Below are 17,204 nucleotides of genomic sequence, written 5' to 3'. Positions count from 1 at the left end.
ATTCATTAATTCCTTAAAATATATTAATGGATCAGCTGGTTTTGATCTAACATTTGACCTAATATTGGTTTCCAAAGCCAGGTCGGAATATTTTAAGATTTAAATTGTGTTAGTAATTTCTTGGCAAGTTTATAAATATATAAACCAATGTTTTATGATTTAAAGAATGGCTCGGCTTAATAGGGACTTCTTCCTGTAATGATAAGGCATAAAATTAATGAATTGTAACAAGTCATCGGTGCGAGAGTTTCCAGTCGAAATCTGCAATTTAGTATTAATTCATCCAAAATTATATGCAGAAGTACTCTATTCAAGTTTCACTGACGTTATTACTGCCATTCCAAAGAAATTCAAAACTAAAATATAACTGTCACTGAGAATTATAGACTGTAAAAATTTAGACTAACTAACTGACGCTTTAAATTTACTCAGACAAATAAATAAACTTTCTTGCCTCCTTAAATTTTATTGTAATGACCATACGCCAAAAGGAAGAAAAATTATGTATCAACTATCATTTTATATGTAACTAGAACTGTAACCATATTCTATACCGGCAAACCGATATACAATTCTAATTCTATATACTTTATAACATTGAAGTGGTTAAATCTGTTTATGGTTGACTTTATTTTTAAATTTATTTTCACACTTCGTTTGAACACTAATTTTCCTGTAAAAACGAAAAGTTAAATTTTTTGTAATTTTACAGGTAGTTATAGGCATTTACCGTATTGATTTCACCTTAAAATATGAACATCGAAACTATGGCTGATGAAAAAAATTATTTTTTTATAAGATGAATACGAGCAATATATATTATATAAAAAGGAGAGGCTAATCCACTCCTTAAATGGAATGGCATATATAAACATATTCCAGTTTCTTATGCGATATTTAATTTATAATATATCACTCTTTCGTCATCATTAATAAAAATACTGAATAAACTGTACCATTGTCTTCAAAACTGGAGGATGGTTAGAAAATAACCATACACAATTTAAATATTTCCATACATTTACGTGGATTAAACAAAAAAATTGGTTTCTATTATCATTATACGCAGACAAGGTATCTAAAACACCTTTGATTAGTGGTATACTTCAATAATTCATTCATATTCTTGAACTCACGATTTTGTCTCAGTTTTCATTTGACTACTATATTATTAGTATATCTGTTGATCAGCCTCAAATATATGAAATCAATAAAGTGTTATGATTTAGAGTAAACACTATAATCTTCCAATCTAGTCAAAACATCAGGTGTGAACAAAATTAAATGAATTAATTATTGACACCGCACGCGTTAATTAAAACAAAAACTGAAGAAGACCTGCAGTGTTAATCAACTAATGAAGTGAACGCGTATTTGTGTTTCAAATTAAATTGGTGTAATTTCAGGGTAAGTTAACTGTAAACACGGTTATGTACGGTTAGGACACAACATTGATTTATATTCAACTGGGCTACAACATTTAGATAGAAGATAGAAGAATTCCGCTCACGTCCCTAGCGTGATTGATAAGGGATTCACTGGAATCTATAACATTAATGAATATAACACAAGTACCCTTAGATCCTGTGTATACTTTGATTTATGAATTAATATTAAAATTATTATATTTCATTGGATAAGATTTTGCATGTTTACCGTTTACAATATTTTCTCATTTAGTACTGAAAGATGACCTCATTATATGTAGGTTATAACGCTGTAAGGTTACAAATGTTATGTTCAAACTCTAGATATGCAGTCCTACCTAAAGAAACATTTTATTTCAATAATAATATTAATATATTTACTGTCTCAATTTTAAACATTATATGTTATAATATTTATAATGTTTATCTTTCACTTCTTTACCTGATGTTTTATTAGTAATTACACTCGCAGATAGAAAGACAGTGCAATTTTGCTAGAATGTTTAGTGACTACTATCAAAAATATATAGAATTTCTTGTTTAAAGGTTTTTTTCAATATATTACCCGGAGTTGAAATTAAACAAATAATTGAAATTAACAAATAATAGTCACCGTTCAATAAACCAGTTCATTCCTTACTAACTTAAAATAAAATGCTCCACTTGATTTTGTTAATTTTCTTATATTTCAGAATTTAATTTGTTTATATCTGAACACGTGGCAATGAAAATTTGTTTCTTCTCCACTTTTAATTGTGTTTTCAAAGAAATAATAACAAAATTAGCGTATGTATCAACACTTATTTTAGTATTTAGTGTAAGATGTTTACAATGCTGAATGGTGATACTATTTTTAAATTGCTGTCTAAAATACCCTCCCAGTTAATTAGAATAAATTTATATATTTTATACGATTTCAAGCAACAGAGTCACTACTAATATTCATACCAATTTATTCGGTTCTTTACTTCATTTAGAAAATGATTGGAATATATTTATGATGAACAAATAAACAGTAAAACAACAGTCTGTGGTTATAACAAACTTCCCTAATGAACCAGCTCGAGAGTGGGAGTCTCTATTGTTTACTAACATTACAATAGCGGCGGCTGTGTAACACGAATCGCTGCTCTGGGAGTCATCTCTGTGACCGCCGTATTGCCCCAACGCGCACAATTAACACTCAATACTGGAGAAATTGTGCAATTGTGGTTATTGCCGGCATCAGTGTTACCACTACAACATACCAGTCGAAATGATTTACTGTGAGACAACTTTAAGTTAATTGCAGCCTACTTATAAATCTGGTTTTGTAACCTATAACGACTTGGATTGTAGATATTAATATTCCAGAGTATTGATATTTAAATTATCAATGAGACATCCAAGACGATATAAAATATGTTTTTTGATTAGTAAGCTCCTAATGAATGTTCAGTACAATTTATTACTAAATTGGTTCACTATTAAATATTATCTGGTTTGTCTAAAATAAAAATCACAGTTCTAAATAAAAACAATGGATTTATTTTAAAATGGCAAATTATTAAGTTTGCTTGTAGTGGCAACACTGATCCTAGTTTCATTAATAACTACTGCTCAATTCCTCTAGTATTGTATTAATTATGCTCGTCAAGCAACGTGGCTGTTAAAAATTATTAGCCCCAGAGCAGTGATTCGAGTATATCCGCTGCTACTACTGTGTTAATACTGATTCTAGTCACAACCACAACTGCACTATTTCTGCAATATTAATTGTAGGGCTGTACGGTAGTTTCAGAGATAACTTTCAGAGCGGCCAATCGCGTCACACACCCGCAGTTTTAGTAGTAGTACTCGTACAATGGAGATTTCGAGCTGCTCCACTAGACATTCGTATTCGACACACAGAAAAATTCGTCTGTTATTGGTAATATCGGATATAAATGTAAAACATTTTGGAAATAAAATAAAATTATGAACTGACTAGTGAACATATTGTACTAGTAGGTTTGGTATACTGTTTGTTAGTAGACATTTCGAATTTCAGTTTATTCCATTATATTTTGTTAGTAAACTAAAAGGAGACGATTTTGAACAGTTTAATTCCTTTAGTGCTCTTAAAGGAAGATATATTATTGTATAAAAATAAATTATGCAATGTATTATTGATCTTTATAAAAATAAATTTTTAAATAAATAAAGAAAATGTTTTTATTAAATTAAAAATGTAAGGTCCTATGCATACGTAAACATAAACAAATATGGTCGTTTGCATATGTTTTTACAAATTTTTAATTTTACCGACGTTTGGTATATTACAGAAATAGCATCAAGTAATATTTATACCACCTGTCGAAGAAGTCAGTTGCCTGTAAGGACACCGGCTGCAGTGGAGCCTCCGACGCTGTCCTTTGAGACGTTTGCGGACGTAGTGAAGCTCAACAACAACAAAAGTGGCTACAACCAAAAAAACTCTTTTAATTCTAGTGACATCAAATGTGACTTAACATCGAGGATATCAGCATCGGATGTACAAAAGAATAACCTAAATTTTAAACAAAAACAAAATAACAAAATTCCGTTTTTCACAATCAAAAATTTTCTGTTGTGCACCAAAACGCACAAACAGCTTCTAATAAAGTTGATGAGCTATCGCTCATGGCTGGGGAGCTCCATCCGGACGTTTTCATAGTCACTGAGCATAGCTTCTCACCTGAAGCGGATATTGTGTTTAAAATTGACAATTTTCAATTGGCAGCAATATTTCACCGAAAACATTGCAAAGGCGGAGGTGTGGCAATTTTCGTTAAGAAAAGACTAATATTCCAACCCCTTCAAGGTTGATTACAGTTGTGATCTAGACTTTGAAGTGGGAGGTATAAAAGTAAATCTAAATTCCGTAGGAAAATTTACAATCATTGGCTTTATACAGATCCCCAAATGGTTGCTCAATAAATTTTTTTGAAAAAAAATTTTGAATCCCTTCTAATTTTCTCTGTTCTAATTCGTTGAAGTTTATCATTTCAGGTGACTTTAACATCGATGTTTTGGACCACACCAATCCCCTGACCCAGCGGCTACGCGATATTCTCACCTCTTTCGGCTTAGTTTGGTCCGTGAACACGCCAACACGAGTGAGTGCTACATCGAGTACGGCCATCGACAACGTTATTACAAACGTATTAGACGTTTCGGTTTCCGTTCTGGACGCGGCTGTTCTCCGACCACTTCGCGCAGGAGGCCGCACCCCACCCCGCGTGATCGGGAATCTCAGTCCGAAGATCGAACCTCTTTCGGTAAAAATATAAGAAGAGATCTTAAAATTCAAAATATCCAAATTCTTAACAGATTTCTCCAAGAAGAATCCTGGTTTTTTATTGATAGTTTTGATAATGCGGAGGAAGCGTTTTCTGCGTTTACAGACCGTTTTTAATTTTTATTTGAACATCACTTGCCCTTATAAGTCATTCAAAGAGCGATCAGACAAAAAACACAAAACACTTGGATAAATCAAAACATTCTCAATTTTGAAGGAAACAGGATTTTTCCGGACATTTGCCATCGTTAAGTGAAACAAGAAAACAGTAACACTACTGTTTTCAATTTAAAATAAACAACAAATTTGAAGAAAAATTGAATCGGATCTCAGAAGCAATGGATATACCCTCAATTAGTAATTAATAAGTGCAAACGAACCAGAAGAATCATTCCTGAGTCAGGAAAAACAGAATTGTGATAAATTTGCGTTTATGTCAATCCCTTATGTGCCGGGATTATCGGACGGGAAAATTAGAAGAGTAGGTAGAAAGTACAACATTAGAACCGCGTTTAAAACACACAACACTCTTAGACAAAGTCTCGTAAAAACAAAACCAAAAAATGGCACACAGGATTCCAAAAACTGTGTTTACAGTATAAAATGTAGCTGCAATAGGGAATACATAGGCGAGACAAAAAGACCACTAAACATAAGGATAAAAGAACACAAAGAAAACACGAGAAAGGGTTTCACAGAAAAGTCAAAAATTGCACACCATTGTTGGTCCGAAGACCATCATATGAATTGGGATGAAGCCCACATAATACATCGGGAACCACATTTCTTCAAAAGGAAATTAATTGAGGCAACATACATTAAATTGGCAGACCAACCAATCAGTCAACCATCAGTCGAGATTAGGCCGCTTTGGTTGCCAATTCTAAAAAATGAACTAAAGAGAATACCAAAAGTATCAAACGGATCGGATATTTGCAACCCCCATAAAAACCAATGCGGAGTCACAATATGGTTTTAAGAAGTTCATCTCGCATGAACCAATAATAACGAAAGGGCCCATTTTCCTGTTCCCCTTCCCTTGTATTTCCGCCATCTTGTTTTAGCCGGCCGTCACGATTACCATTGGCTACCCCCTCTGGTCAGTCGTAAATGGTTAGTTGACGAAGTGAAGACATATTGTGACCTGTATTCCCGTAGTTTAGTTTAATGATTGGTGTTTTGTATAGTTTTTTTTATTAAGTGCATGTCTTTAGTGTTAGTGAAGTTGACATACAACATGTAGGTTGTGATTCCTGACTCAGGCGTGCCACAACGCTTTAGTAAGATTTGTTTTATTTTAACCTAGTTTGTAATTATGTATTAGGTTAGTTCTTTACCTGAGGAAGAGATCAGATTGCAGATCTCGAAACGTAGTGTTACTGTTTTCTTGTTTCACTTAACGATGGCAAATGTCCGGAAAATCCTGTTTCCTTCACATCCTTCCATCGTCAAAAATAACCTTCAAACAAAGAATTCTCAATATTTAAGAAAAACATTAAAATTTTATCATTCAATTTACATAGAATCGACAAAATGAATAATTCAAAAATTTTCTTTCGAGCATACAAGCTAAATTACCGCAAAGAAATAAAAGCCGCTAAGGCTCGGGATATCGAAAATAGACTAATGGAATTCTGAAAATTTTTCAAAGAGTGCGTGGAATATAATTAAAAAATACAACTCAAACACAAGTCTAAAAACATTTCAAACCTAACCTTAAAATACAAGGTTAAAATTAACAAAAAACCCGCTTGAAGTGGCAAGTGAATTTAATAACTTTTTCTCCACGGTTGCTGGGCCGGACCCATGTTTTAGTGGGAACAGCACCCGAGAGGACTCATTTATGGGACCGGTCTCGTCCATGGTCCTGTCTCCTGTGAGCGAGGCGGAGTTGGTTCCGTGTGGTGCGGGGAGCTGAAGCCGAAAAAGTCGGGTGACATCAATGGGATGTCTGTGTGGTTACTTAAGCGCTGCTTTAAGCATTATTTCAGTACCACTCACAAAATTGATTAACCTTTCGTTCGCCCAAGGCGTTTTCCCGTCCACTTTGAAGACAGCAAAAAGTCATTCCAATTTTTAAAAAGGACGATTCCTTATGTCGCACAGTAACTATCGTCCAATTTCCATTCTTCCGGTCCTCAGCAAAATTTTCGAAAAAGCCTTCCTTCGACGATTAGAAGATTTCTTCAATCGCTTTGAAGTTATTTGTAATGAACAATTTGGATTTAGAAAAAACAAATCGACTATTGATGCTGTCACGAGTCTCATTGATTCTGTTGTCGATGGTTTGGAGAGGCGGGAGGAACATGTGCTTAGCATATTTCTCGACCTCTCAAAGGCCTTTGACTGTGTGCATCATGAAATACTGTTGCACCAGTTATGGTCAAGCGGTGTTCGTGGTTTGCCTCACAAAATGGCTCTCGTCATACCTAAATGATAGAGAGCAGTGTGTGCAGATCGCGAATACCCTCTCAGGAAAAAGTTAAAATGCCCTATAGAGTCCCACAAGGATCGATTCTAGGGCCTGTCCTTTTTCTCGTCTACCGTCAACAGATTGAGTTCATCAATCCATAATGGAAAGATGATTCAGTATGCTGACGATACGACTCTCTGCATTAGATCAAAAACCAAACCAGATTCTTGAAATCAAAGCCTTTTTGAAGAACTCAACTCATGCATTGATCATTTTTTCAATATCAATTTGAAAAACAAATTGTTCTAAAAACAAGCGTGATTAATTTCTGTTTTCGGCAACATGAAAACGAAAATCCGACCAATTGTGATGGTGGATGAAACCATAATAGAAGAAGAAGAATCCACCAAGTTTCTTGGGAATGCACTTGATCGAGGGGCTGACATGGGACGTTCACATTGAGAGTGTCTGTTCAAAAGGTTGCTTCTGGCATTTATGTCTTACGCAATTTGGCAAAATTCTGTTCATTGGATATTCTGAAGACAGCTTACTTTGGCCTAATACATCCACATTTAGCTTATGGTCTAAGATTGTGGGGTGGCTGTTCTAGATACAAATTTAATAGAGTGTTTAGAATGCAAAAGAAAGCTGTCAGAATCATTTACAAATTAAATCAGAGAGAGTCGTGTAAATTAGCCTTCGGGGAGCTTGGATTACTCACTTTGCACTAGGCCTCTACATTCTCGACGTCGTGCTATACTGCCGATTCAAGTGCGTCTCACTTCGGGGTAGCGACGTACACCAATACGGAACTAGAGGCCGGGACAACTTTCGTATGGCACAGCACAGAACTACTGTTTTTGAACGCTTGCCATCTCAGGTTGGTGTGAGGCTAATCAATAGGCTCCCTGAAGAGATCAAACGCGTCAATAACCACAAACAATTTAAATCTCGATTAAAACACTTCTTAGTGTCCAAAGCATTTTACTCAGTTGACGAGTTTGCGATGGGTCGCTGGGGATAGTCTTCACTAACATTAAAAAAAAAAATTACAAACTCCCCTTCTGATATCCAAGAAAATTTGGCCACTATCGAGAAACAACGGCGGCAGGGTGGCACATACCCAAAAAGTAATTTTTATTTTAAATTTACTCGAATATTTTTTTATACTCAGAATTAAAATTAATTGTGTTAGTTATTAGATTAGGACTTTTATTTCTATATGACGCTTGCAATACAATTATTGTTAATTATTGTTTCCTGCAATAAAGAGTATTATTATTATTATTTGAAATTGATTACCGAAGAAAGCATAAAAACAAGAGTATAACTTCATTTCTGCATAGACTAGAACGATAATGCAAGGAATTTGACAGAGCTTACTTCAAGCCTATCACAGACACAATTTCTCCTTTGTCTACTAAGGGGATGAAATATTTATTTTCTGTATTTGTCTGTCTGTTTGTAAGGCATCTCAAGAGTGAAATGTTCTATATTATACTTGATGGTCTTTAGACAATAAATTACTAAAAATAGCAGTGTTTATTGTTATTTCTTCTTTATTTTGTCCTCTTTGATGTTATTTTTATTATTATTAAATGCAGTAAAAAACACGAATTATATTTTTTCGTACATTTTTTCACAGACCTAACCTGCGCCTTACTTTGCAAATAACTATTTCATATACGATTACCATCGGACAAAACCAACTTAATATTAATATACTGTATACCTATACATCTAAAGAGAAAATAGATGAATAAAACTGAAAAATCCACATTTAAGTATAACATGAAATGGAGAGACGTTTATTTTGTAAAATCGCATGATTTAATATACAGTGGGAGTTAAAAGTATGGATACATTTTGAGGGAGAAAGATAGAGGGGTGGAAACCTTTCTAGGAAATAGAACTGAAGTTTTTAGTCACTGTTACAGCTTTGCCCATTTCCCCAAAATGCAATTGGGGAGGGAGGGCGGCTCAAAGTTTTTAAATGTAAAGGCCCATAAAGTGACTATGAATATCCACAATCAGAAGGAAAAATGTTCGATATGTTTCTTTCATTACAAACACAACCTGTTTTAAAGTTATTACCTGCTGCAGGGCAGGCCTCCCTTATATTATCAGTTTAAGGAAATCCAGTACCATGTTCAGTTTCTGGTTAGAATTAACATAGTTAATATGTGTTTTTGAGATACTTTACGGTAAAACGGAGTGTTTAAGTGAACAAAAACCTATTATGATACTGGTGCGTCAAATGGTAAAAATCCGTCAAAAACTAAATAGAGTCTATCCATGCTTTTAACTCATACTGTAGGGTACATATATTATGTCATCTTTTAATAGAGGTCGCTTCTAATATTATAATGTAAATATAAAGAAACAGTATTAGGTAACACATTGATATTAAATTTATAATTTAACACTTTCTAAACAGAGTGCTTAACCAGACCAGTGCCAGAGCGATGGCTGTTAACATGACGTGAATCCCGGCGGGACTGAACACCTCGCAGATATATTGGCTGTGTCATTGCAGCGGTCCTCTGGATACTCGACTGACGATGACTACAAATGAGCCGCCGACGAAATGCGCAATTGTCTTTTAATTATTTGCATATTTTTCTAGAAATACGATCCCTAAATATTTGTGTTTAGAACATAACTGTAAATTACGCTTTTGTTGTTTCTAAATTATTCCTATTACTTTTTCAATGATAAAATTATTTTTGTATGAAATATGAGATTTTTTAAAAGATGACTTTTGCATTATAAAACGTATATAAATTATGTTAATTTAGATTTGTTTCTGAAAAGTTACAAAAAATTCAATATTGAACAGGAAGTTCTGGTTTCTTCAACTTTTCAGTACAGAAACACATATATAAATTATAGTCATATATCACAAGAACGATTAAATTGTAAACCTATGACCAAATGGTCTAGATGCGGACTTTCGATCTTATGAAATAGCAGGTTGAAATCCTGTCTGTGACTGTCTGTAGCACTCTTTATCATTAACAAAGACTTTGTACCGTTTCGATTGTCCCCTTTATTCTGTTTGTTCAGATTCTCGCACAGATGTTTTTGTCTAAAACTACACAAAAATTTATACGAACCATCATCTTGGATTACAAATAAAACTAAAAACTAAGTACGAACTAAACAGTCATAGACAAATTTTCTATGTTCATACATCTAGTTCGTGTCATTTTACATTGTGGGTTACAGTAGTTCAATAAAGTTTGAAAAAAAATATGTTCAATATGTGTCCCAAGGCAGGCTCTTGTACTGCTAATCTGGAACTGTTGTTCATGAAGAATGATCACCAAGAAGAGTTGAAGCTATCACTATTCCCCAACGGCCTATAAAGGGATGTCTATCTGACAGGACAGCCAGCACTCTACAGCCTCGGGTATCGCTACTAAGCACGCTACCACCACTGCCGTGTTTGTTTTTACTTAAATATTTCAGATCTCGTTTAGCGGCGACCTCGCTAAAACCTCTCGTTCTGCAATATTCTCTGTCATTTGAAAAAATTTTTTTTAAAAAAAGAAGAGAAAAAGGAGGGCCTGGGAAAGAAACCAAAAGTTATTTAGAATGTTTTTATCTTTTTAACAAAAATTTATAAAAGAAAAACTATTTTTTGTAAGGCCCTGGAAAATGATTACCAAGGAAGTATAAAAAAAAAATATTTTAAAAATTTATAATTTTTAATTTATATTTTAAATAACAATGTAAATTCCCATAACTTTTTAAATACCGAAATTTTTTTTAAATATTAAAAATATAATTCAAATTTATGCAAAAAACTAATTTGGTTTAAAAAAAATGAAAAACCCTCTTAAAAATTTTGTAAAAACTTTTTTAGATTTTAATTATTAAAATAACTTTAAACATTTACACAATTTTTTGACATTGTTTGAATTTACAACTTTAACCATTTGGAAAAAAATGAACATTAAAACTTCAAATCACTTTAAATTTTAAACGACATTTCCTTCCGAATGAATTAAAAAAAATTTTTGAACCCTTTTTTAATGAACTGAAGCTAATTTTTACCTTTTAAATACAACTTTAAACAATTTGGAAAAATTTTTAAAAAAAAATGGATGATTAATATGTTTAAAAAATTTAAAGTTTTGAAATTATTTTTAAGCCTTAAAATTAAAGAAAAAGTTTTTGATAAAACGTAATAAAATTTGGTGTAAGGAAATTGTTAAGATTTTAAAGAAAAAGGTTTCTCTAATTAAAATTAAAAATACAGTTTTGAAAAAAAGCTTCTTAAAACCATCTTGGGAATTTTAAGAAGGCCAAATTGAAACAGGTAAATACTAGAATTATAGTATATTAAAAATACATTTAATTTTTAACAATTTTTAAAAAACTTTTTAACCTTAAGTAACATTTGGAAAAAAAACATATATACTTTTTATTAATTATTGATAATAATTAAAAATTAATTTCCACAAGTAAATACATTTAATTAAATTTAGCAATATTTTGCAGTCTTTCAATTACTCATTTGGTAAAAAAAATTTAAATTTTTACCAAATTTAAAATTTTAATTATTCATTTAATTATCCATGTAACACTACCATGTTTTAAATTTTCAAAAATTTCAATTTCCATTTCCCAATTTTTCTATAAAAGTTAAACTTAAAATTTTCAACAATTTTATATATGGTTACCATGTTAAATTTACTTATAGCATTCGAACTTGTCTATAAAATTACCGTATTTGTCAAACTATTCTTTAATGTTTTCCATGTTCAATGTAATATTCGGCTTACGCAAGTATGTCTAATAAACATTAATTTGAATTTGTCAAACATTCTAGTAAATTTTAAAGTTTAAAACTTATGTGTTGAACGTTTATTTAAATTAACTTGAAGTAAACTAAATTTAATATTTAAATTTCAAAATTAATTTTGTTCGCCTTTGTTGTTAAAATTTACATTATTTTTAAACATTTATATTGTTAAATTTAAATTTATATAAAAAAAAGAAAATTTTAAAATGTTAACATTTGAAAAACTATTTTTGAAAATGAAAAATAATATAAATTTATGTAATTCGGACTAATCATTTTGAAATTTCTGTTGTTTGAATGTTATTTGAAAACCATGTTACAAGTTAGAAAAAGGGATAAATTAAATTTTCTCAAGAGGTTCAGTAATTGAACGGTAAAATAATTTGTTTTTTTAATTTATTAAATTATTAGAACAAATAAAATAATAACAAATTTTAACAGTTAAAAATTAAAGTATTCTATTTTTTTTAATTGCAACTTTTTTTATTTCAATTTAACTATATTGTATTTTAAATATTTTAAAATGAAAATAATAAAAAATAATTTTTAAAACATACTTAAACCAACTTTTCAGAAAATCTGTCCCCAAAAAAAAATTAAAATGCTTTTTTTACAATATAGGAATTTTGTTCCCAAATTAAAATTTAATTCCAAAGTAATGACAAAGTTTAAACAACCCCCAAATTTAATTACTTATACTGTTTTTGGAGTCATTTTAGAAACCCCCTTTAATTTTTAATAAAAAATAGAAAGTTAATTTATAATGATATTTTATTTTTATAAAAATTTTAAAATTAAAAATTTGAAAAATTTTTTAATTTTTATGCATTTCCAATAATCTAATAGCTGTAATTTTCTGAAATAATAAAATAATTTAAAATAAAAAACCTTAAAATAATATTGAATTTTTAAATGGTCTGTAAAAATTTTCAAAAACGAAATTTTTTTTTGGATTGAAAATTTGAATTCAAATTTAATTTTCTCAAAAAGTAAAATCCGTTTCCTCCTGTAAATTTTCGTTGAAACTTTGTAGCATATTGAACCCCTGTTGTCAATTTTATATATTTTGAAATGTATATTTATATGTCCTTTTATTTAGATAAAAATTAACTTTAATATTATTCATTATTTATTTGAATTTTAAGCTTTTGACTAAAAATTTTTCCTCTAGTAAGTTTAAATGTTTTTAAAAAAAATCTTTTTAAAAAAAAAACCTTAATATAATAAAAAATAATGTTTAAAAAAAAAGGGAAACAAAAATTTTTTTTAAAACTTTAATTTTAAAAATTTTTTTATATATAAAATATTATTAAATTTAATTAAAGGCCAAAAAGCCATTTAAATTTTTTTTTAATAAAATTAAAAGATAAATTTTGTTTTTTTTGAACCGATCTTTTATTGGGGGAATGTTAAAATTACCAGAAATTTTACGAATTTTGACCTTTCTTCCCAAAAAGGGTTTAATTTCCCTAACTATGTGCCAAAACCTTCAATACTTTTTTTTTCATTTAAAATTTAGTAAAATGGATACCGATTTTAAGAATCCCACATTTGAATTTGTGGGGGTTTTTAACCAAAAACCCCTTCCGTTTGAATAAATTTCACATATGTTTAACATTAATTTTTATTTTTCCGTTCTTTAATATGTTTTTAATAAAATAACATTGAAAAGCCAAAAAACGGGAAAAAGACTTTTATTTTCTGTCCTTAAAATTTTTTTTAAAGGAATAGCAAATAATTATTTCTAAAAATTGAATAGAAAATACTGTTTCACCGAAAACGAAGGAATATCTAAATTAAGTCCCATAAATAGACAGTGTAAAAAGTTTCCCAAATAAACTTTTTATACTGATCCAAATCTGTTAAAAATTTTGTTAACCCAAGCATTTTATAGTATTAAATCCATTGGGAATAAGAAAAATTAATAAACCCGTTTCCAATCGGTTTTTTAAATTGGGGTTTTGGGAAAAAGTGTTTCAAAGAGAAAGTAATGTTTTCAGACAAAGGGAAAAAACTTTTCGTTAATTTTTTGTATTTGGTGAAGCATTTTCTCGTTCAAGATGATTTTAGGTGAATGCCCAAAAGTTGTTTATCATTTACCACGGGTTGTTTTTCCAAAATTTAAAACTTTTGGGAAAAGGTAAATTGCTCAACCTTCCCAAAATTTCCCGAATATAAGGGTAACTTTAAAATGAAATTTAGGTATAAAAGCCCAATTTTTTAAAGTTTTATAAATGTGCAAAAAGTAACAGATTTCTGGCTTGCATTTCTAAAATTTTTTCCTTGTTGAATGATAGGCTTTTTTAAAATTGTCAAAAGGGAAAGGAAATGAACATCTTTTTAAATCGGGTCCAAAAAATCGCCCTTAAGTTTGCTTCTCAATTTTCTTTCAAATATAAAAGGCCTCTTAGAAGTTTAAAACATTTTAAAAAAAGCCTTTTTATGTAAAATTTTAAGAAAATTTTTAGAACTAAAAGATTTTCAGATTTTTTTTAAGGTTTTAGTTCCCCTTGCTGTTTATTTTAACCCAAATTTTAGTTTCAATCCATTAAAAAAAACATGAAATTTCCCTTTAACAACCCTGCAAGAATAAATTTCAAAACTTAAACCCGATCAATAGCCTTTTTCAAACATTTTTAATTTCAAAGCTTTTTTTTCCATACAGATTGGCCAGGTTTTCCTAAGTTTTAATTTTTAAAAAAAGCAAAAAAATTTAAACAATAAAAGCCTAATTTAAGGTTTTATAACAGAACTCGTTCAAGCAGACCTAGAATTTTTGAGAGACATAAACAACCTACTTTTTAAAAGTTAATACTTTTTAAACCCAAACCAATAACCCGCAACAATCAAAGTCTTTCATTAGTCTAAAAAAAATTAAACCTTTCACTTTGGTTAAACCCCAAAATCCCCCTTTCCCAAATTTAAGGGAATGCGGGACAATTTAGGTAAATTTTAACAAATACTATAACCCACACTGCCAACTACTCTCCTAATACAAAACCCATTAAAATGAAATTAAATCATTGGATTCCAAACCGGCAAAATAATGTCCTCTTTATAGGGGAATTAATTTTTGGTAACATTCCAAACCTCAATGGCCCTTTAAAATCATAATTGAAAATACATAAAATGTGAAATTAAGCCTATAAAAGGTAATTACAAAAAATAAAGATTTATCCCTTTTTGGGGCATTTTGGTTATTCAACTAAATTGAAAGGAACACAGACAAATTTAAACCTAACAAATTTTATTAAATAAGTAATAAACTTTTTTCGTTTAAAGTTTTTGTTTTAAATTAAAAAATTAACATAAAACAAAAAATTAAAATCTTACAACCATTAAAATTTTAAGGGAAAAAATGTTTGAAAAAAAGTAAGTGCCAGAACAAACCCCAGCGTTGAACCGAAAAAAATAAAACCCTTATGGGCCTAAAATTTTTTCGTTAGTGAATATCAAACCATAAGAAATTTAAAATAATTTAACACCCCTAGGTATTTTAAATGTCAAATAATTTGGCCTAAAGTCATCATACCCTAAACGGTAAATGTCCTACACTAAATAAAACGGGCAATTAGAGAAAAAAAGGGTTAAAATTAAGTTATTTTCCTGTTTATTTACAAATACATACAATTGTAACTAAATTAGAAATTAATATAATTTATATGTTTATAAAGAAAAAAAAAATAGCTCAATCAAATTTGTGTAAAGCCCAAAAAAACCCTTTTTCAAAATTTAAATTTTAAAAATAAAACCTTAAAATTTTCAATAAATTAACTATATTCATTTAAAAAAATATTCCTGGTTTTTTTTTGAAAATTCAAGTAAAAGGACTTTTCCATTTATTAAGGGGATTTTTTCATAAGGGTTTTAACATTAATGTTCTTGGTCAAATTTGATGTTATTTTTATCATTTAATTGAAAAATCTTGCACAGTACATACACAAGCCTTCGTTTTTGTTTTTTTGGGTTAAAGTTTGGTTTTGGGGTTGGGTGGGTGTTTAGGGAAAACAGGCCAAAATTGAGCTACAAAACCCAAAGGGGTTTAAAGTCATACTTTAGTTTGTAACCCCCAAGTAAAATTTTAAGGGTTTCACTTTTTAACCGGATCATCCATTCATTTAAAAACTTACAAACCCGGGGAAATTTTTAAATTCACTTTTTTATAAATTAACATCTCCTTTAACATTTTCTTATAAAAAAAAAAAAATTAATTAAAAAATTTTACAGAAACTTTCAAGTTATCTTCATTCCCTAAGAAAAAATTTTTAAATTTTTGTTAAGTTTTTTGTAAAGCATAAAACAATTTTTTTTCAAATGGAAAATAAGAAAACCGGAAATTTTCCCGATTATAATTTTAAAAAATTTTAAACTTTAAAAACTTGGAAATTAAGTTAATTTTCCTTTTGGAAATTTTCTCCGGGTTTTTTTTTTACAGTCTCTGCCAATATAAAAGAAATTAATTTTTAATTTTTTACTAACCTACAACAGGAAAGTCTAACCCAAAAGAACGGTTTTTGTCTGAAAGTTAAAATCATTAATATCCATTCTTTTTTGTTAAAATTTAAAACTGTAAAATTTAAAATTGTTTCCTAATATTTTTTGTTGGGGTTTAAATTTAAAGAAAACCCAATCCTTCCCTTTTTAATTTCCCCAAACCCGGTAACATGCCCCTCGAAAATTATTTTCGTTTCTAAATTAGCTAAGACTCGAGTTTTGTGCAAAACCCAACAGTTGAACTGAAACATTTTATTTCGGGAGGTCAAAGTCTACTGCACTATGAAACAAGCGGCATTGTTAATACCCGTTCAAGAGGGGGACCAAATAACTAAAATTCTAATTTAGAAAATCCCTTTAAATCCAAACATGCTTTCCTTAGGAAATTATATAGGACCCTAATTTATTAAAAAAATTTCCAGGGAAAATTTTCTTTCAAAAGTTTGTAGATTCATAGATTTTTAATAGGGAAATTTACCTTTAAAAAAAGTTTTTAAAAACTTATTTTCAGTATCTTCCAAAACTTATCACAAATTATTTGCATTATTAAAAAATAATTTATTAATTTTGAATAATTATTTGTTCTGTAGGTCTTTCAATTTTAAAATTTTGGGCCTTTGAAGAAAAATAATCCCCGAATTTTCTCATAAAAACCCTGGCGAATTTTACCCCCCTGTCCGCATAAAACTCCCTTAGCTATTTTTTCTACCCCAAAAAAATTTCCAAGAATTAAAAAATCTTTTTACCTTTAAAGGCAACTTT

Source organism: Homalodisca vitripennis, chromosome 4 (assembly GCF_021130785.1).
Source record: "Homalodisca vitripennis isolate AUS2020 chromosome 4, UT_GWSS_2.1, whole genome shotgun sequence".
NCBI classification, from domain to species: Eukaryota; Metazoa; Arthropoda; class Insecta; order Hemiptera; family Cicadellidae; genus Homalodisca; species Homalodisca vitripennis.
Note: the sequence above shows the minus strand (reverse complement) of the source record.